Genomic DNA, 23902 nt, shown 5'->3' on the forward strand with positions numbered 1-23902 from the left:
TATCTTTTCACCCTATATTCAAGAGAGTCAAGTTGATTCATTTAAAAGAGTAATGGAAAAAATAAAAACATATAAATATATTACATATTTATTCATTGAATATTTATGACTGAGAGTTCTTGGGGTGTCTATAGGAAAATGAAAATGAGGTAGTAGTAGAAGCAGGGAAAGAGTTCTGTCCTTTTAACATCAGTGATGTAGCAGTATGTTTTTAACATACGTACGCACATATCCCTAGCATGGGAAAATAAAATATAACAGGTGAATGTTAGTCCATAGAAAGTTGAGCAGATATGTCTAAAAAGAAATACGTTCAATTGTCAGCAAAAACAGTATTTACACATATAACTTATAGAACTTGAAGAGAATTCATACCTACATAATCTGAATAGTTCTCACAAGACGACTATGAGTAGAGTTCATTTATCTTGAACTTTATTAAATAAGAGTTTTCAAAGGCCAGAAAAATAATGTAATTGGACCTACAATGCACACATATATCTAATAAGTGTGTGTGTCAGTGGGGAGGGTGGTGGCAAGACCAGAGGCAAGTTGAGGAGCTCTTAATCTGTTTTCTGCCTCTAAACTTAGTATTCTTTCCTTTTTTTTCTCAACACTGCATGGAAATTATGATTAAAAACAGTTCCATGGGAGAAAGATGCTTCTTTATGTTTCAGAAGTGTATTTCATCAGTAATCAGTAATGAGAATAGAAATATCATTCCTGGATTCTGGAATGTGCTTTAAATGACTTTTAAGGTTATGAACATTTCATCATCATGATCATCATTATCACCTTTGTGATGTTAATGATAAGCACATATATATCATTTCCTATATATCAAGCAGTGCTCTGAATGTTCTATATGCGTATATATACACACATGTACATACATATGTTTACATATATTTTATATATCTATACACATATGTAAAAAAATATATATTTTTATCCTTGTTAAATGGGTAATATAACTTCCATCACAACACAGTCTAACATATTCGAGAATGTATGTGATTCAACTTTTTTTTTTAAAGATTTTATTTATTTGACAGAGAGAGACACAGTGAGAGAGGGAACACAAGCGGGGGAAGTGGGAGAGGGAGAAGCAGGCTTCCTGCGGAGCAGGGAGCCTGATGCGGGACTGGATCCCCGGACCCTGGGACCATGACCTGAGCCAAAGGCAGACGCTTCATGACTGAGCCACCCAGGCGCCCCGCTATTCAACTTTTTAAAAATTTGTTAACTTCATTTAATAGAAAATTTATATTTATTAGGCCCCAGAACCCTTTTACATAGAACATTTCCTAATATCCTGAAAAACCTGCTTTGGATATTTGGTGTTAAAGATATGAATTATGTAATGCTAGTGAAGTAATTGGAGAACTCTAATAAAAAGTCAAGATAAGGTCCTGTTCAGTCACCAGCAAGCAGTGTCACTTGGGCGAGGTTTTAACATCCCTCCTGGGTGATTTTTCTAATCTGTAAAATGTCTAGAATAAATTAGTTGATTTTAAAGGCCACCAACAGCTATAAAAAAGCTTAATGAAAATAATCAGATTTAGAGCATTTCCGATGCATATCATTAAGCTACATAAAGACCAGAATATAAAGAAGGGTCAAGACAAAGCCTCTGTTTACATATAATTTATAACAATAATAATGCAAATCAACTTATGCAAAGAATTTCATAATTTATGGAGTTCTTTTACCTTTGACTTTCACAACCACTCTGAAGATCAAATCGTTTTATTACTGCCATTTTTTATAAATGAAGAAACTGCATATTAGTGATATTTTACAGTGAAATTTTAGTAAGTGATAAACCAACATGGACCCAGACTTCCTCCAATTCCAGATATATTACACTAGTACAAGTGCGAGTACCAACCTTACTACTTACCCTGCTACTATGACAATAAGGAAGATGACAAAAACAGCATTTACTGTTTTGTTGACAATATGAAATACTTGAATCCTAGTCTCATTTTACTCTCCTAATATTTTGAAGCATGAAGAAGTCAAATATTATTATAATTGTCCATCATATTTCAAATATAGATATGTAGGTCACTGATTTACACACCAACTTGCTGTTTTCAATTCAGAATGGTTGAATTTAAATCTTTATAAGAAAAAATACTTAAAATAACCTAATAACCTAGGTAAGACTATTTGGTGTATAGAAAATGTTAACATGCTGATTTTAAATACTATGTTAATTTTGAATATGTCCTGTATATTGGGTGAATCATTTTCAGGATGGTTTAATAGTATTAATCATCTTTTCCTATCTATATTAGAAAATGTATTGAATTTAAATAGTTCCTCCTTAATACTCATCACCCTGTTACCCCCCTCCCCCCACCCCACTTCCCTCTGAAACTGTTTGTTTCCTGGGGTCCATAGTCTCTTATGGTTCCTCTCCCTCTCTGATTTCTCCCCCTTCAGATTTCCCTCCCTTCCCCTATGGTCCTCCGCACTATTGCTTATGTTCCACATATGAATGAAACCATATGATAATTGTCTTTCTCTGCTTGACTTACTTCACTTAGCATAATCCCCGCCAGATTCATCCATGTCGATGCAAATGGTAGGTATTCATCCTTTCTGTTGGTTGAGTAATAGTCCGTTGTATATATGGACCACATCTTTATCCATTCATCTGTTGAAGGGCATCTCGGCTCCTTCCACAGTTTGGCTATTGTGGACATTGCTGCTATGAACATTGGGGTGTATGTGCCCCTTCTTTTCACTACATCTGTATCCTTGGGGTAGATACCTAGTAGTGCAATTGCTGGGTCGTAGGGTAACTCTATTTTTAACATCTTGAGGAAACTCCCTACTGTTTTCCAGAGTGGCTGTACATATTAATAATTAAAACAAAAAGCAAACAAACAAACCAAAAAAAAAAAAACCCAAATACAAAGAAACAAAAAAATAAATAGTTCTTAGTAAGCCAACCCTAACTTTTGAGGAGTTATTAAATGCTAGAAGTTGACCCATGGTTGCTATATTTAAAAATTGCTCTTGAGTTATTTCCATAAATGACTTGTCTCCTTCCCTAAATTCTTTTATTTTTAAAGAAAATCTCAAATCTTAGCAAGGTGCTGGTGTATTATAGATTGATTACAATATTTTGAGCCAAGTAAGAACCCTTTTTACTGTCTTTCATTTACAGCTGAAGATTAACTTGAAATGATTTACCTGGAATCAGCATAGTTAGTTATAACCAAAAATGAAGATAAGAAGTTGGGTCTCATGATGTTCTGTCCATTGTATTTTACACTAAAATAAATATTTTCCCTCAAAGATTTCTTGGTATCATAGCTCTCTGATACCAGATAAAAATAAATCTACTCTGCTGAAGTATAACTTAAGTCATAAGACAATTAACTCTTTCTTAAGAATAGCAGAATTTAAGGTCTCATATGATCTCGAACAAATACCATATTTAAAAAAAAAAAAGTATTACACTATCCACTAGTAGCCAGAGGAATAAACATTTATAAACATTATATATCCCCATAAAACCACATGATCACAACATATACACACATCCAGTCACTGCATTCTCTCAGAATTTGACTATATTTATCTTTCTGGATAGGTCTTGGAACCTAGAAATGACTAACCGCTCTGCAGAAATTCCAGCTGTGCTAAAGTCAGCTTAAGAAAGAAAATCTTCATCATCATGGGTGATTTGGGGCTTTATGAAGTGGGCTTTGCACTGGTTATTTCTTTGTCTCAGAAATTGAAGAGCATGGTTTCTAAGGATACGCAAGGAGATCCAAAGAATAGATTCTGTTCTATGACCTTGGGATAGAGGGTGAGCATTCAGCTAATTGCAGCCCAGAAGACCATCTCTGACCAAAAAGTAAATGGCCACTGTGTAAAAGGATTTTTGCTTAGTTAGGAGTTAGAGGTCCTAACTTTTTTTTTTTTTTAAGATTTTATTTATTTGTTTGACAGAGAGAGAGAGCCAGAGAGCACCAGTGGACGGAATGGCAGAGGAAGAGGGAGAAGCAGGCTCCCCACTGAACAGGGAGCATGATGCGGGGCTCTATCCCAGGACCCTGGGATCATGACCTGAACCGAAGGCATACGTTTAACCATCTGAGCACCCCAAGTGCCGCAGAGGTCCTAACTTTTTGAGATGCTTAGAACTAAGACCAGTTGCAGCATTGACTAACGATAGTTATAATGCTACCATCATCAACTATTTATATTTATTAGCTGTCTAGTCTGTGCCCAGGTCTCTGCCACTTTCTAAAAAATGTCAAGTATTTGGATGGTCCAATGCCTGCTCTAACTGCACTCTCAAAATCTAGTTATGAAAAAAACATATGTGATTGAAATAGGTAACTATTTCATTCTGTCAGTCTCATTCAGGACAGGAATCAGCTGGGAAATAGTGCTTTAGCAGGGTGGTTTCCAAAGCCCAAGTATGGTCCATGGAGCGTTTGCATTAGAATCACCAGGATACTTGTGATACATGGGGATTCTAGGGTCCCATCCCAGATTCTTTATATGTAAACTCTGTGGATACAATCTAGGAACCTAGATTTTAGAAATACCTCATTATGTCCATACACACTAAAGTTTAAAAATGCTTTGGTTGGGGCACCCAGGTGGGTCAGTCGGTTAAGAGTCTGCCTTCAGCTCAGGTCATGATCCCAGGGTCCTGGGATGGAGCCCCACATTGGGCTCCCTGCTCAGCGGGAAGCCTGCTTCTCCCTCTCCCACTCCCCCTGCTTGTGTTCCCTCTCTTGCTTTGTCTATCTCTGTCAAATAAATAAATAAAATCTAAAAAAATAAAATAAAATAAAAACGCTTTGGTTAAGGGTCATGATAGGTTGATCAGCAAGGGCCCCTACAATGATCCCTATATTATGACACTCGTTCCAGATAACTTCTGATCATAGTAATCTACGACCAACCATAGCTCCTTTGTCAACATGCTTTTCTACTAAGGCTGTTAATCCATTGACATACGTGACAGAGTGTTTTCCTATTTTTCTTACATTTGCATATTACCCTCAGATAAATTCAGATCAAACTCTTCCAAAGAGCCCTCCCTCTTATCCTTTATATAAAACATCTATATTAAAAGTATAAGGAAAATATATATATATATATATATATATATATATATATATATAATACTATGTTAAAAGTATACAGTAAAAAAACATTTTCCTGTATTGGATGCCCAGAATATACATTTCTGTGGCATTGTTATCAATGTTAAATGTTTATTTTCTGCATTTAATCTTGTATTTAAAATGTTCTGCTGTTAGATATTGGGTGTAGTCTTCAGTGCAATTTTATCAAACAGAGAATAAACTCCCACAGGATAAGAGATATCTTGTACTTCTCTTCAATTCCCTTAAGGAGGGACCAGCAGAGAGCTCTATGAACTGAGGAGCTGAATTGCTTATTTCTAATATGACTTTACAAAGATGGGCCAATTGATAGAAACCTTCACTTCCTTTGTGGAATTTTTAAATGTAACTGATCTCTTAATGGCTCTGCCTAGGGGCCTTCAACTCATTCTGTCTTAAGAAGAACAATCTAAGTTCATATAATATGCATACTTTGGCTGCCATGGTAAAATGAATAGTTAATGCTAATGTGATGTTGTAAAATGAAATAACCCCAACAACCATCATTTTTTAAATGCCTGCTGAAAATATTCTACTAGGAATTGAGTACATCTATGATAACTCAAAATGATAAATTAAAAAGTGGCCTTTCTGTGGCCATTGCATACTGCATAATACCTGGTGGAGGTCACTAAACTGGATAAAGATCGAGATAGATGCAAATATACAGATATTTCCCCTCAAAGGTATCATGGTATCGTGTCTTCCTGATGGCAGATGAACAAATGTTACTCTGTTTTTTGGAATAGGCCTCAGTACCTTCGCTTATACAACACTTCATACAGAAAATCAAGGATTGCAGTGAAATGTTTATGATAAGATTCTCAGGTTGGCATGGTGAAATACAGCCACGATCTTTATTCATAAAGCTCTTTCTGGGAAGCAGTTGACAAAGTACTCTCTATGAAATAGTGGGTGGGTTGTCGTCTTAAAGTATAAAATCGGGCATGGTACTGATAATTTATAACCAGTTATAGAAAATGTACTTAACTTGCAAGCATTCTTCTCTTCAAAAGTACAATAGATTCTAGAGTCTAGAAATCATTGTATCAGCTTGATAAGGTCTTAGGCTAAGTTTTCAGGGGGAAAATATCATAGAACATGCTGATTATCAGCATGGAAATAGAGAAATAGCTGCTACTGACTTCAGAGTCATGTTGCTTCTGCTGAGACTACAAAGCTTTCACCTCTGCTCTGACACCAGAGTACACTGAAAATCACTGAGTAAACAGGAAAAAGACACAGCAATACCCCTCTATACCAAGCCTCTGCCATGATTGGTTTCTTCCTGAGTCACTGCTGAACTTCTACTCTGGAGTGGAAAGAACTTCACAAGAGACACACTGGCCAAGAATAGGCAATAGGTGGATCCAGCCAGAGAAAGCCACTCCAGAACTGTTTCCTCAGTTGAAAAACAGGGGACTTACAGAGTACACTCTCTGAACGTCTTTCAAAGATTCTCTGATTTAATTTTATAGGCATTTACTTAAAAAAAAAAAAAAGGCTCTATCAGGAGGGTCCAGCAAGTTCTGCAAGTCACCATAATTTCTGATTGCTTTACAGCTTAATATAAATTTGCACACTGGGGAAATTCAATTCCTTCTGATCCCCCGGCTTCCTATGGCTGTGTATGGTCTCACCATCACTGTTGGGCTTTTTCAAAGCTCATTGTGCTACATGACATGGGGATACTTTCCATGTCCTCAAGAATGTTGGAAAAACCATTGCTTGTCCCTTGAGTCAGCTGTGGTGGATCCTATTACTGAGAGTGGTGTTTTGCTTATTTTTAGATGACCAGTGAACTACCTACATTTCCCATGTTTGTATCTTATTTTCACATTCTCAAGTTTCAGCTTCCATTTTGCTTGTCCTTTGCTTTCTCCTGGTCTATAATTTGAGTTCTCAAAAGCTAAATATACTTGTTTATGTTCTCTGAAAATTCTATGCAGAAAGTTCTTGCTCTAATTTATGAGGAGAAAATATGTAGACTACAAATATAATCTTAGATTTAATATTCTCACATTCTACTTTCTATAAGTTAATCCAAAAGTCTACGGCATTTATTTTTATAATTTTTTGAGCTACAGATTTTAACTGAACACTCATTGCTATAGAAGGAGTTATCTACCTAAGAATAGACCCTGTAAAATAATCCAGTATCTTTATGTAAGTTAAAATCATTATTCTGCATAAACAACAATAGAGAGGTAATTGCTTAGACCCTAGTCAAACTGGAGTTCAGAGGTTGTTCTGATACTTCTTAGTTGTGGGATTTCTGTCAATCAGAAAATTCAGTGAATCTCTGTATGTTTCTATTTCCTGATATATAATAAGGGTGTACAAATCTCTACCTCACAGAGTAGTTAAGAATATTAAATGAATATTAAATGAAACAATATTAAATGAAACAACAACAAAAAAAAATTTAGCATAATACCTATAACTAGTAAGTATCTAGGAAATGCTGTTATTCTAAATATATAATATAGGATAGATTATATATCATAATGGTATTGCAGAATGTGGTAAGTGACCATGTTCTGGGGATTACAGTCCATATGGGGCAAATTGCATAATCTACATAGAGCAAACTGAGCTGCTTAAATTCAAGTACAGTTGTCCACATCCTGGAATACATGACTAGGCAGAGAATAAAGGTCACAAACTTCAGGAGCATTTATTTTATTTGCTAAGTTATCCCATTAATGTTTAATATTAAAATAAAGGAGGGTTTGGTAGGAAGTAGAATAAATATGTAAATTAATTTTTATAATAAAATGCCAGACTTCAAAGAAAATTCTTGTTAGCCTAGAGATGTGTATGAACACTCACTTTTCTCTAATAAGAGAGACATTTCTAGGGGAAAGTTTGTGAAGCACTGGAAAGAAAACAGGTGTTGGTTTCATGAGAACCCTGGTTTCAGTTGGCTGCTTGGTCAGTGATGTTCCATGATGCCAGAGGGTGCTCAGTGCATTTGATGAGGCCAATAGTTTGTCCTGGATCCTGTGAGGCTGTGTTAGTTTTAGCACTGACACCCTGAAACAATGTTCTCTTCTCAGGGTGTCATGGGTTTTCGAAAGCAGTTGAGAATTTTATTTTACTTCATTGAGAGTTGGGAAAGGGAAACATTTTTTGTGTGTTCTGGAAATTAAACTTCTGTCTTTTGTTCCCACTCTAGATAAAATAGGCAGAGGAAAGTCTTCTCTGTGTTCATCTTTAAAAGACTGTCTAGCCTTTAGAAGTGAGATGCCTTATCTGAACATTGAATAGTGCACTAAACAAGGAGGCAGAGATATTAGAGACAATCATATATTATCTAGATTAACTTGACTAAACTCATAGATGGGAAAAGCTAGATTCACAAGCTTCTCTTATGTGAGAATGTGAGAGTGAGGCCAAGAAAGCATGATGAGTAGCTTGCCTAATATTACATAGATAATTAGATATAGAGGTCAGTCTGTAATTTTCTCTATCTTGTATTGTCAGGCCCTCATGTGTCTTCTAACTTCTAATAAAGAATGGCTGGGCTTTGCCATAGGACACCTCTGGCTATGACTCAAAGATAGATTTTAGAGCTTGTGAAAGTTACTTAATATCTCTGCCTATTCTTAGTGGGATACCCACTTTACAGAATTGACTATGGGATTGAGAAAATGAATGAAAACAATGCCTTGTGCAGGGACAGGAATACATATTTAATGGATATGAGATGTCTCCTCATTTCCCACTTCCAGCATTCTGTCTACTGTATTACTCCCTTGTGGCTTCTCAACTCAAAAATTGCTGGGCCATTCATATGAGTCGCTCTGAAGACTGGAGGTAATAAATCTGAAAATCAAAGTGTTCTACAAATACACGTATCACTGTGAGTTTTCTAATTAATGCTTGCAACCACATGATTTTTAGATCAAACTTTCTTGAAAGTGATTTATTAATTTCAAAAAGATAAAGATCTGGGGGTATGGGTCTAAACATCTCTGGTAATGTAAGAATCCTGATCTCATTATTTGTCGGTTTAGTTTTCATTACCACTGAAGAAATTATTGTTCCCCTCTATCTGTCCTGCTGATGTTTTCTTCAGAATTCTTATCTGATACCACAGTAGTTAAGTATAATTCAGCGTCTCATAGTTCTTCTTTTTCACTGAATATTTGGCTCTCACCGGCCAAATTTCAGAATTTAGGCTCTATTTCCAAGGTCACAGTGTATGTAAAAGCATGTAAAGAAGTGGTGAGTTCTATAGCAGATCCAAGAGCATGAATTTTGGAAATCACCTGATACATATAAATGCTACATATTTCATATTTCTGGTGAAAACACAATAACCACTGAGAGCTTGGTCATTTTTTTGTCTTGTTTTGCCTTGGAAGCCAAATGAAACTATTCTCAACAATTTATCTCATATCCTTATTATAGTCATCCTTTAAATGATGAATTGTTAAAAAGTAAAGTTCCGTTAGCTCAATAAAATACATATGCAGATTCTTTTAAATTTGATTTAAAAGGGACATTTTATCACAGACAAATGGTGAGGAGAATAAGTGGAATTAGTGGAAGTTCAAAGGTATACCTTGTTTATTATCTATGGGTCAACAATGTAAAAAAATAAAAATTATCTTGCTATCTTTTTTTTTTCTTAACATATATTGCAGGAGGGGAAGAATGAAGGGGGGTAAATCGGAGGGGGAGACGAACCATGAGAGATGATGGACTCTGAAAAACAAACTGAGGGTTCTAGAGGGGAGGAGGGTGGGGGGATGGGTCAGCCTAGTGATGGGTATTAAAGAGGGCACGTTCCTCATGGAGCACTGGGTGTTATGCACCAACAATGAATCATGGAACACTACATCAAAACTAATGATGTAATGTATGGTGATTAACATAACAATAAAAAATTTAAAGAAAAAAATTGAAATTAAAAATTAAAAAATTAAAAAAATTAAAAATAAAATGTAAGACAAGGTTAGGAATTAGGAGCAACTGGGTAGCTCAGTCAGTTAAGTGTCCAACTCTTGATTTTGGCTGAGGTCATGATCTCAGGGTCTTGAGATCAAGTCCCACATCAGGCTCTAGGCTCAGCAGGTAGTCGGCTTGAGAGTCTCTCTCTCTCCCTTTCCTCTGCCCCTCCCCCCACATTCTATCACTCTCTCTCTCAAATAAATAAATCTTAAAAAAAAAAGATTAGGAACTAATTAAAAGGAGACTCAAACATGGTATCTGCTCCTAGTGTTAGACAGGATATTCATTCATCACGTTAATACTTACCGAGTAACCATATATACAATGTACCATATACACATATACACAAAATACAGTTTTGTAGTCTATATACAATGTATTTTGATACATACCCATGAATGTATCTATTGTGTGAGCTCAGCTGGTATCAACCTTATTCTCCCTGATATCCCAGACCTCGGTGGCATTCCCTGTTCCGTTCTCATCTCTGAGTGCCTAGCAGTAGGTAGGGTCATTCTTTCAGTCTTAGGCTTGTGTTCTCATCTCACCCTGAATATGGTCCGTGTTAGAATCTTTAGTGGTAGATGCTTTCAAAGAAGGAATAAGCAGCCATGGACAAAAGGAGAGCCTGCATGGAGAATTTTGCAATATAGTCCCTGTGTAAATGTTGTCCATGTCAGTTTAATTTTAGTCTTTAGTTTCCTGAAAGTAAGCTAGGGAAGAGTCTTCTCCAGGGCTTATATTCTATGTTTCCATGTCGGAATATCTCTTTATTTGTGTTAGTCTTCCCCTACTGTGTCTTTCTAATGTATATCCTCATGGGTCTTGACTTGGCCACCATTTTAATCCTCATCCACAGGAGACTCCTCATCCCCCACAAATATATCATTATGTTCTGTACCCTCTATCCCCATGTCTCTCACTCAACCCACCTGGTAGAGCATCTGTGCCTTTTGCATTACTCCAGCCTTTGTAAGGCAGAATACCCTCATCAAAATATGGGAGCCATCACAAATGATTGGTAATGAGCATACTCTTCTAGTATAAGTGGCAGGTGTTAGAGAATAGTAAGGGATTTAGGATGGTTCAGGAAAGTCAGATTGGAATTTTAATATTGTACTTCAGTCACGTGATGAATTAATTAAATCTTGCTAAACTCTAACACAGTATATTATACCGTTTCTTAGGGTAAGGGTTTTCTATCAAGCAGTGAACTTTATTTATTTATTTTTATGTTTTTTATTTTATTTTATTTTATTTTATTTTATTTTATTTTATTTTATTTTATTTTATTATGTTATGTTAGTCACCATACATTACATCATTAGTTTTTGATGTAGTGATCCATGATTCATTATTTTCGTATAACACCCAGTTCTCCATGCAGTGCATGCCCTCCTTAATACCCATCACCAGGCTAACTCATCCCCCCAACCCCCTCTCCTCTAAAACCCTAGCTTGTTTCTCAGAGTCCATAGTCTCCCATGGTTCGTCTCCCCCTCCAGCAGTGAACTTTAGAATTTAACTCTCATAGCACTCAGAAGTTGCTTGTAAGTTGGAACTGATCACTCAGGGGAAAAATGAGGTAACTATTCATTATAGTGTGTGCCAAAGGAAAAATCAATGATAAAGGGTATATGTTTTGAACTTCCAGAAAAAAATAGATCAGTGTGGCTCAAAGAAAATAGAAAAGGAAAGAAATTTTAAACAGGGACAGACTGTTTAAAAGAAAGGAGGAAGGCATTCCTAAGAAATGCAATGACATAGATTGACCACAGTATATGGTGTAATAAAGTATTCATTTGTGTGTCTGTGCATTCATGTGTTTGTTAGCTTACTTTTTGCCTCTTCTAGCATGAATACTATGGATTTTTCTTGGAGAATCAACCCTTTTCCTACTCTTTGATGACATAGTTTTTGCCCCTACTTTAAGGTGTGCCTGAGGTTAGCCTTCCTTCCAATTATTTCAGTTACTGGGCTAATGAATTCCTTTTGGAATATTGTTCATTTAATTTGACTATTCTATCAATTATAGTAGGAATAGTTCTCATTTCTAGTTTTTGGTAGGAGAGTGACAAAAAAGGTCTGCTTGGCGAGAGAGAATGATTTATGTTGTAGGATAGTGGAAGGTAGATTAAGTATGGATAGACTAGTAGGCCTCAAATGCTAAATGAATAGTGTTGACCAGTACAGTTGATAGACACCTTGCTATTTCTAGGAGACCCATTTTAGCTTTCCCCACTTTTTAAAGTCAAGGCCTTGGTAACATCAGGCTGGGGCCACAGCCAAACCATCATTCTTTACTCAAGGAAGTCTAAAAACTGTGGCCTTAACCTCTGCTCTCAAGGTTCCTGGCTCTATACTCTTTTGCAGCTAAAATAGATAAAAATTAAGCCTCATATAGAAGTTTAATGTGTCCCCAAGGCAACATTGAGATTTTCTTTTCCTCCCAAGAAGAGAAAATTTTATTTAATTTGTAGGGGGAGGAGGAAGTGGCTAATCTTAGGCTGTTTACAGAAACTCCTCCAGGGGTCTCAGAGTGGCCTCGCCTGTCTGATTTGTTCTATTTCGGGGTGGAATCCATGTGGGTCCTTCATGTTCCTGTTTTTCATTTCATGCAGGGATCAGACCTAGGCATAAATTTATACTTGCGTAACCACTGAGAGATGTCATGTTTAACCATCTGGTTAGAAACTGGGCTAAAGATTCTTCTACTCTGAGAAGGTGTGGCTACAGAAGTTGTTGATATTAACGACTTCCTGTGTTTCTATATATTCGGGTTACCATAGGGCGTAAATGTCAGTGGATTTTATCTTATATGAAGAAACTGATGTTTTTTTTCCAGTGGATGGTTTTAGGACTAAATATATAAGGCCTGTCTTGGCAGTTATGATATATAACAGTTGCAGCAGAGCACATTTCCCCTGGTTTATGGGAACTGTTAGCAAAGTTTCTTCTAAGAAACCTTACTTTGTCACATTCTAATCATGGTGTTAGTGGATAAAACCATATTCTCTGAGAGAGCTTGACTTATGACCATAGAGTATCCTACTGATGTAGAAAGGAGACTAAGCCTGTCCAATCAAAGTGGACTTGAAGACCTTAGTTAGAAGAATGCTGAGCTTACCTTCTGAGTTTGGGGAAAGGGAAGGAGGCTGGAACTGAGACTTCATGCAAACATAAGGCAAGAAACTGGTGTTGTCAGCGACTATTGTGGAGACTAATGATAGAGAAAACCCAGGGGAAGCAGAGCCAAGAGATTGGTATTACTGTAGTGTTTGAGTATGAATCAGGTTCTAATTGAAGCTAATCTGAACCTGGAGCTCAGTCAAATTAAGTCCATTATGTTTTCCTAAACCAGTTTATATCAGGATTTATGTAGCTATTTTTGTTTGGTACTATAGGAAATATTTCCTCCATCTGCCTCTTCCCTTGGAAAGCTCTTTCGTTTTCCTCAAAATTTCTCTCAAGTATACTTCAGGTATTTCTCCCTCTTTGAAGCTTTCTTTTTTTTTATGACACAGCTCAGTAGTTTGTTATTCTGTTATAATCTTTATCATGTAACACAATGATATGTTTGCTTATCTGTACTCTCATAGTGTAAATTACTATAATTCATTTCATAATACTTATTTAGCACTTATACTGTGTTACAGTGTTAAGCTTTGGGGATATGGGGCTGAACAAGACAAACATGATGTGTGCACCGTGTGAGGGCTATTTCAATTCTTGTATACAGCAGACACTCACAAAATACTGAATTAGTATGCAATTCAAAACATAATTCATCTCTGAACCTTTTTTGACTAACATCACTCCACGAAGATCTTAAATCTTTATTGAATATCCATCTTTGCCTTAATTTATTTCTTAACATTTTGAGAGCTGATGCTTCAGTTTCATAAGCCATATATCTCAGATCTTCAACGAGTTCCCAAATCAAAACTGCAGGAATATTTACCAAAGCAGATAAAATTCCCTCTGAATCAAATGTCCCTAAAAGTTACATTTATAACACCATGTAGACACAGTCCTTGCTTGCCATCTTTTCAATTTTCACTATCATTTTATCGTCTATGTTGTAAAAAATATTACAGTGACTAAAGAACTAATTGAAACAGTTTAAAAAATACTTTTTTCTTATTTCCATACCCAGCAGACTATAGCTTACATTCAAGTGATGGATCAACACTGAATTTGACAATTCTCTCTTAAGAGTATCTAAAACTGTATGCCCAGGCTAAGAACCAAGGAAGTATTATATGTATTGGCTCAATTTTTTTAATCTAACCTAGTATCTTCAGTTGGACTTTTATTCTGCCTTATGCCAGGGCCCATTTTTCAAAAGAAATGTTTGCATGTGTGACTTTTCAAGAGTTATTACTTACTTAAATAATGAATGGAGAAAAGTTGAGGAGAGAAAAATATCATGCATTCATGCTGACTTTGATCTAAAGCTAAGTGACTCATACTATTCAACTTTGGAAGTTAATAAATCACAAGTGGAATTATATTGTGTATTTTCAATGTGGTCAAGAATATAGAATCTATGAATATCAAGTTCATGAATACCATTATGGTGGAATACTAATACATTTCATTCAATGAAACTCTAAGTTACTTGAAGGGATAATGATTTATATATTCAAACTATGTAAGTAAAATATTAGTAAATATTTTAGTAAAATATTTTAGTAAATTATTTAGTAAATATTTTAGTAAAAAATAAGTAAAATATTACTTTTTACTCTGTGTTTCTCACATATAGAAGTTATATTTTTATTACTGTCCCTCAGAGTCTTGTAGGTCTCAACATACAGCTTATCAAAGGAAAGCTTGATCACTCATAAAACCCTATTGGAGTTATACTAGTAATTTTAGGCAAAACAGTCTCATTTATGCTCATCGTCTGTTGCTACCATTGCATTCATTTATGAAAAAGTCATTTAAGGGTTTGGGATGCAGCTGATGTTGGAACAGAATAAAACAAATTGATCCCCTGGAGACTGGGTTCAAGATATTAGCTTCCTTAGTTTTAACCTACCTCCTCATATAATTGGTTGGATCTAGGAAAAGACAATCAGCAACTAAAGTTTCTTAGAAGTATCTTATCCAGAATTTCTAACTGACTAACTCAACTAACTAACTAACTCAAATAATCTCCTAAATTCTGTTTATTTTCAGAATACCATTATTTTTTTATTTTAAAAAAGCACTTTTTAGAATCTTATGTATGATCTTAACCAATGCTACATATCATGCACTGTTTAGTGGGAAGACAGACACTTAAATTGTCTGTTAAATTGCAACATGATCAGTGTTATAGTAAATGTATGAATACTATGTTGTGGAAACAAAGTGATGGGAGTGATAAGTTCTGACAGAAGTAGGAAGGAAGCTACAGAGAAAGTAGTTTAATGGAGGAGACATTTGCACAAACTCCTCATGAGTAGGATTTTTCCATAAGGTTGAAGTATGAGGAGAAAATGTAGTACAGGTAAAGGGAACATCATGGGCAACCACAGAAAGGCATGAGAAAGCAACTTACATTTGAGAAAGCAAAATCAGTTTTTAAAGCCATACCCCAAACCACCAGAGATACTAAATAATAATTCCTCTGAATTTTTAGAATGTTTTTCATATATTTGTTAGATTAGGTATTTTGTTTTTTGTTTTGTTTTGTTTATGAGTTTCTTAGGATAACTCCCTTCATCAAACTCTGTGTTCTTAAATGCAGGGGCCAGTTCTAGTTTATCTAGCAAAACATACAGCCGTTGGCAGCCATTCAACATAGTTGTCAACTGAATAGTAATGTAGCTGGACTGTGGGTTGTGTGAGACAGAGATTGGAAGATAAGGAGGTTAAGTTAGGCCAATTTGCAGTGGGATTTGAATGTCAAAACAAGCAGTTTAGCCTTTATTCTTTTTTTTTTTTTTTTTTTTTTTTTAGCCTTTAGTCTTTTAGGGAAGATAAGCCACCAAATGTGTTTAAGCAGGTTAGTGACATGATCTGAGCTGTGCTATTGATATTTTCAAAAAAAGAGAAGGTATTTTCTTTATCGGAATGAAGGCTAATTGTCTTGTTCCAATTTTTTAATATATGTGCTGCAGAGGAAGCACAAATTGTCTTGATAAAAATATTTTAACTTGGTCACACACAAGTCTTAGCTTTTTCTTTTTTTAATAATTAGGAGGCTCCTGACAGAACAGATACTAATTTGTGACTAAGGGGTCATTATCTGAACAATGGATATTTTGGTGTATGGTTAGCTTCAGTTGGAACAGACACTCCCAAGGGAAGGCTCCTTATTCCAGAAACTTCCTCTGAAAACCTGAAGAATTTAATGGCTTGACTACCATGTTGTTTTGAATATGCTAGTGTTTAAGTATAAGAGCCAATCATTCCCATAGGCATTAAATTGTACAGTTGTATTTCCAAGTGAAATGGCAGTTACATTAAAGGTACCAATCCATGCCCAAGAAACCATTGTCTAAGACCCACACTAAAGCTTAAGCTTCATATTTGTCCTCTGCTAGTAATTTTTACTCTTTCACATGTTAAAGGAAAATCCAGAAACCTTTTAAGAAAAATGGAGTTACACCCATATATACAAAGGGCAAAGAATGCAAGAGATGTTGATAGCCAATAACAGTATATTGTTGTAGTTTCCAAATTACAATTCGTTTTATGGTTTAGTTTTCTATTGAATGTATCATAGGCACTTAATATTAAGCTATTTCTGATTGAGGTGAAGAAATTATCAAACAATTTGTACATTTGTAAATTTGATTTAATTAGTAATTTGCAACTATTTAAATATATGTTTATATGGTTATAATACTCTTTTAATTTCTAAATGACTGATTTGAGCTTTTAGTTTATATTACTTGAATCGTCCACAGATGCAGACAAATGTTACCTTTCCATGATTTCCTCACATGATACATGATTCAGTCCATTCCAAATGAAAATATTATATTAGAAACACTAAATAGTTAGAATTCTTCCTAAAAAAATCAGAAATCTTGTATGTGTTAATAAACTTGGCCTGTGTTTCTGAGTAAACATCTATATTTCCATTTTCCCTATTTCTATAAACATAACATCAACACTGTTTCCTTACTGGGTAGTATCAGAAAAATTTAGCTTATGTTTTAACGTAAACAAACATCCCCAAGGAAGAGACAAGGTGGCATGTAGAGGACATCAGCATAATTATTATTTGACAAATAAAAATGATTTTCTGCTCCTGGTACAAAGCTATTTCATAGACTGAAAAGATAAATGTGTACAAAGACAAATTAATCAAAATATTCTCAATCAAAATGGTCTAGTTCAAGGTTTGTAAGTTATTTATTCTCATTTATGGAATAGTTGTATTGAGGTTTTGACATGCTAGGGCATAATGTTCATTGAAACATTGTCAGGCATTGAGCAGATGAAGGAACATACAGGAAAGGAGCATTTTAGTGTGATGCTGTACTTTTGCTTTGCTCATTTAAAAACTGTGTCTGTACTTCTGAAACAAATAACGCAACATATTTTAAGAAAAAAGAAAAAGAAGAAGATAACAGAAGAGGAAGAAAAGGGGAGTATGTCAGAGGGGGAGACGAACCATGAGAGATGATGGACTCTGAAAAAGAAACTGAGGGTTCTAGAGGGGAGGGGGGTAGGGGGATGGGTTAGCCTGGTGATGGGTATTGAGGAGGGCACGTTCTGCATGGAGCACTGGGTGTTATGAACAAACAATGAATCATGGAACACTGCACCAAAAACTAATGATGTAATATATGGTGATTAACATAATAATAAAAATTTAAAAAAAAAAAAACTGTGTCTCACTTAATTATACTTAATTTCTGAAATAAAGTCAAATTAATAGGAAATATTGTACCCAGAGAAATCATCTTACAAGGATTAAGGGTTTTAAAAAATTAAAGTTTGGGGCACCTAGGTGGCTCAGTCGGTTGGTTAGGCATCTGCCTTCAGTTTAGGTCATGATCTTGGGGTCCTGGGATTAAGCCCTGCTTCTGGCTCCCTGCTCAGCGGGGAGTCTCTTTCTCCCCCTGCTCCTCCCCTTGCTCATGCACGCTCTCTCTCTTTCTCAAATAAATAAATAATTTTTAAAAAGAAAAAAAATAAAGCTTATTTTTAAAAATATAAATCACTTGCAATAAATCAGATTTTTAAATGCATAGATAATATTCTAAGGTATTGTTTTTTTTTTCTATAACCTTTAGAAGTTGGAAAGAAAAAGCTCAGCAATGTTTCTTTTCTGTATCCGTAGGCTGATTGATTCATTAAGTGTTAAGGTGTGGGTTTAAATCCAAGTACCTCTCTTTACCAAGCATCTTGCATGAACCAGTGCCTTCAACTTCTCTGTTCCTTCAAAGTTTCTTCATCTTTAATAATAATAACAACAATAATAATTCATTAAGCCCTTACTCAGTGCCAGGCATTGTTCTACATGCTTTTTCTAATTTACTTTATTTAGTCCTCATAATGGCTCAGTGAGGAAGTTACTATAATTACAGAGAAAAACAACTGAGGCATAGAGATGTTCGATGGGTTGTCCAACACCACATAGTCTATAAGTGGTACAGCAGGGTGGAATACAGACAGTTACTTTCCTGGTAATACCTACACTAGATTACAACAAGGTCAGTAAAATGTGGGACTAGTAAAAGTGACCTTAGGGTACTCTATTTTTATTAATATACTCCGTAATAGTTCAACATTGAAATCTCTATGAGCCAATGATATCAAAAGCTCTTCAAATAGTATGTATGATTAAAGATATATAATCCCAAGCCTTTTACACTTTATTTGCTGAGCACTGAGAATGGAAGCTCCCCACAAAGAGCCACAACTCCACAGACCATTTAATTGCAGAGAATTTAGCGATTTGTGAAATATTAAAATGTCAAAACTAAAAATATTCCCATATGTTATAAAAATGTTATTAGCCTTCATTGAAGGGGAAAAAAGGGCCTAAGGTATCCAAAGCACCTTTTTAAAGACTATTTTGATTAACATCTTTAAAATTTTATATAAATATTTATTGAGCTTTACACACACACATGCACACACACACATTAAACAAAAAATAAAAGCAGTTAGCATGTTTTTGCCTTGGATCTGAATAAGGCAGCAGCCTTGGGTAGAGCCATCTTGAGAGACCATGGTAAAAACAAGAAGGGCATCAAGGTGGTCTTTTGTCTTATATTTTCAGTTTTCTGATTCATTAAGTTTGTTTCATTTCATAGCATCTAAAAAATATGTGAGGGGGCACCTAGCTGCCTCAGTTGGTAGAGCATGCGACCCTTGATCCTGGGGTTGAGTTTGAGCCCCACGTTAGGTGTAAACATGACTTAAAAATAAAATCTTAGGGGCGCCTGGGTGGCTCAGATGGTTGGGCGTCTGCCTTCTGCTCGGGTCATGATCCCAGGCTCCTGGGATCGAGTCCCACATCGGGCTCCCTGCTCCCTGGGAGCCTGCTTCTCCCTCTGCCTCTCTCTCTCTCTGTGTGTCTCTCATGAATAAATCAATTAAAAAAACTTTAAAAAAATAAATGAAATAAAATAAAATAAAATCTTAAAAAAATAAAAAAGAAAGAAAGAATATATGAGATCCTGAAGTTGTATTCTAACCCTTTGCTTCAATATAATAGGACTAAATTTGATCTCACAAGTTTGGTATGATCATTAAATGAGCTGATATGAAAATGCTGGGTAAACTGTAAAAACAATAAATGCATAATAAGTAATGAACTGATTTGGTTTAGTAGGAGTAATTATAATAATAATAATAGCAGAAATTTAATGAGAGTCAACATCAGATGCACTTTACTTTGTACAAAAACTTCTGGTGTTGCTTTATCACAACTGGAGAGCAAATTCTATTTTAGTACACCAATGGATTCTTTTCACATTTCACTGAGAAATCATTATATTCTTGACAAGGTCATGAGTTGACTTTAAAAGTCAAATGTGATATATCCATGATGCAAACAGACGACAGACAAACCACATTTTCAGTGGGCCTTGGGATGAATGAATTGGGCTAAAAATAGTCTTTCGAAGTCTAAGGCAAAAAGCTTTATCAACTGGGCTAGCTAGTTCAGGAGTTTCCCATAGCAAGGGCACCTAAAATCCAACTGACCTTTCTCATTAGTGGTTTTCAAACATTTCTGCATTTGTCCAGAAAAAGAATGAATCGTCAAATACTAAAATGTTCCTTAAATGAATGTTTTGTGTTCATACCTCCCAGCCACTGAACTCCTGAGGACCACCTTCCCATGAATAGCTTTCTCTATTGGAGCAGGGAAAGCAGAAATACTGCCCTGCCGACCAAACCAATGCACATGCAATCAGGAATTATCTAGAAACAAACACTAAAAGGAGCAGGTATGACAGAAGCAAAATATAAGTGAGGTACACAAAGGTTAAGTATATACGCTTGTCTGTTGAAACTAGGAAAAAGACAATTCTGCATTTTCTGAGGAGATCATTGGTTTCTGGAAAGTATTAAACTTTTAGATTCCAATTATAACTTGAGCCCTCTCTTCTAAGGCCTAGCGTATGAAGAATCATACAAAATTCAAGATTATAATATAATCTCTGTAAGACTGTGTATCATAGTTAAAGCAGTAAACTTTTATGGAGGTAGATTTATTTTCTATGGCTTTCTGCAACTGAGAATTGAGGACCGTTTGTCAAGCAACCACCCACCTACTCCCTAATTTTATATGGGTTGATCAAGTCCTACAAACATTTTAGTGTGAATAATATTAAGTTATTCTCTGTGAATATGATGATGGCTAATAAATAAATAAGTTTAATAAATGAATTCATAAACCATTACCTCAACCAATAAATAATAGCTTCCTCCTGACTAGAAGGAGTGAATTTGTTGATGTTGGTTTTGTATATTCCTCATCTCTGTTAAATATAGATCTTCTCCCTGTGGCCAAACATGCTGGTCTGATGCACTTCTAGTCTTCCATCATTCCTCCTTGATAGTTTCTCTCTTGGAAAAAACAAAAAAAATCTCTGCTACATACTAGATAGTCTGAAAAATAAGTCTTGGATCAGGAAGAAAGAATATAAATTTATAAGTGTTGTGTGTTCTAGGAGTAGCAACAGCTAAGGACATGAGTATTATATTATGTTCTGGCTCAGAATTATCGGTGGGAGTTGTAGACAGCAGTTACATAAATGTTGCCACTTCATTTATTTTCTTTGTCTTATTAAGCATCTTTCATACATTGTGCATGCCCACACACATGCACACATGTATACACATATACAGCTACTCCTGTGGTATAATATAAACTAGAATAAAATACCATATTAATTCAAATTAAAGCTTTCAAATATATGTAACTGCACAAATTTACCCAAGTCAATATTTGATGCTATTTTTCCTAGACTCACATCTATCTCCATCCAACCATTTTCCAATACTTCTGAGAATATCAGAAATAAACAGTAAGCCTTTTCATATTAATCAGCATTAATTTGGTAGTTATTATACAATTCCACTTTCTCTTATGCAACCAAGTTTTTTATTTTTTATTTTTTTATTTTTTGATAGAAAGAGAGAGAGAGCACATGTGAGCAGAGGGGTGGGGCAGAGGGAGAAGGAGCGAGAATCCCAATTAGGCTCCATACCCAGCACAGAGCCTGACACAGGGCTGGATCTCACAATTCTGACATCAGGACCTGAGCCAAAATTAAAGTCAGACACTTAACCGACTGAGCCACCCAGACGCACTTATGCAACCAAGTTTTTAAGCTATAATTATTTAACCAAATTTTCAATAGCTTCAGTTGAATATTTCTCAGGGATACTGTTTATACAAATACGGTCATTTGAGCAAATTTTGCACTTTTATTCAACATGTGATAAAAACAAGTTTCTTCCTCAAATTATGGACATAATTTGAAAGTTCACTTTTGTTTCTGTGGTTTGAAGAAATATGGGGGAAAATGTGAGGAGAGTTGGATTTTAAAGAAAAGTTGAACTTTATAAAAGTGAGAAAAGTGGAGGAAGGCAAATGAGGCAGTGGAGAAATGTGTCAGCAAATGCTTATCTTTTCTAGACCTAATCAAGACTATTTTCATTTTATAAACGTTTTCCTATAAAATAGGAAATGGATCCCTGCAGTAACTCAAATCCTAGATTGCTGATTCTGGTAAGATAACTTTCTAGAACTATCTTGATGAATCCCCTTTAAGTCTGTCCAATTCTAGCATATTATTCACTTGGTGGTAATTATCCTTTCCTAGATGAGTGTGTGGTCATTGAGAACCTTGCTTACAATTCTGCAGGAACTGTAAGGGAAAAAGACTAATTCTAAGTTTGCAAGAACTAAGGACAATATCAGCCTGGAAGTTTCAGGTGTGTGGAAAACAGTCTTAAGAGTACTCTTATAATAATACAGCTAATCTCAAGGTGAACTTTAGAAAAATTCAAGTTTTCTACTTTTTTATAAACTAAACTGAATGATATAATTTGATTGATGTACAAATTAATAAAGAGATGAAAATGTTTGCATGCCTGAAATGTGTAAAAAAAAAGGTCAGTCCTTATTCATTTAAATTTGCATCTACCCTCTCTCTTCAAAGTACATTACATTTAAATATTTCTTGATTTGATTTCTGTTTGAACTACTACAAGTTTAATTAGATTTTTTGAATCCAGATTGTAATTTAGTTTATCCATATATGGCTTTTAAAAGGAAACTAATTATAGGCCTTTGTTCTGAACATTTTTAATTTCCAAAGCTTTTTTATAATAAAGGAGTTTTGAAAGAGTAATTTTCATGTATAAGACCTTTCATGTTGTACCAGCACACTGATTTCCAAACAAATATTTGTCCCATGAAATAAAAATTTCTATATACCCTGGCAGTCTCCTAAATTGGCAAAATAAAGCCAAGTTACAAACACCACTTATGTCTAAACCATATAAATATGTCTGTGTATTTATGAATATAACTAACAAAACTGCATTTTTTTCTGTTTTATTTTCGGGGTTAAGGGGTTAAGTGATAGTAGTTGTAAGATAGGCTGGCACGTTCCAGCTTTAATGAGTTTACAACTGTCATAGTCCATTATCTGCTTCCCAATGGAGAACTGTTCATTCAAGAGTTAGGCTTGGATTTTGGCAAAAGTATTACACATTATAACAATAATCCCGACATAGATTGCATCACTATTAACTGATAGTATTTGGACATGTGCAGCTCAATCCAGAGCCATCATCTCAGAAGTAGTTTGATTCCTCTTTATATTCCATCTTCTCAATTTCTTCTTTTCCTTCCCTGTCTCAACATATTTTTAAAAGATTTTATTTATTTATTTGACAGAGAGAGACAGCCAGAGAGAGAACACAAGCAGGGTAAGTGGGAGAGAGAGAAGCAGACTTCCCGCTGAGCAGGGAGCCCGATGCGGGGCTCGATCCCAGGACCCTGGGATCATGACCTGAGCCGAAGGCAGACACTTAACGACTGAGCCACCCAGGCGCCCCTCAACATAATATTTTAAAAATAAAGTTTTCAGAATAGATTTAACCCATGCTCATGGATTAAAAGAACAAATATTGCTAAAATGTCTATACTGCCCAAAGCAATCTACACATTTAATGCAACCTCTATCACAATACCACCTGCATTTTTCACAGAGCTAGAACAAACAATCCTAAAATTTGTATGGACCATGAAAGACCCCAAATAGCCAAAATAATCTTGAAAAAGAAAAGCAAAGCTGAAGGCA

The 23902-nt window shown here is 35.3% G+C and overlaps 1 protein-coding gene across 1 annotated transcript in view; it reads left to right on the top strand.

Annotated features, from left to right (window-relative positions):
- ANO3 (anoctamin 3) overlaps positions 1–23902 on the top strand; it is a 437993-nt gene that overhangs the window by 2933 nt on the left and 411158 nt on the right. The window lies entirely within an intron of this gene.

Source organism: Zalophus californianus, chromosome 11 (genome assembly GCF_009762305.2).
Source record: "Zalophus californianus isolate mZalCal1 chromosome 11, mZalCal1.pri.v2, whole genome shotgun sequence".
In the NCBI taxonomy this organism is placed as follows: Eukaryota; Metazoa; Chordata; class Mammalia; order Carnivora; family Otariidae; genus Zalophus; species Zalophus californianus.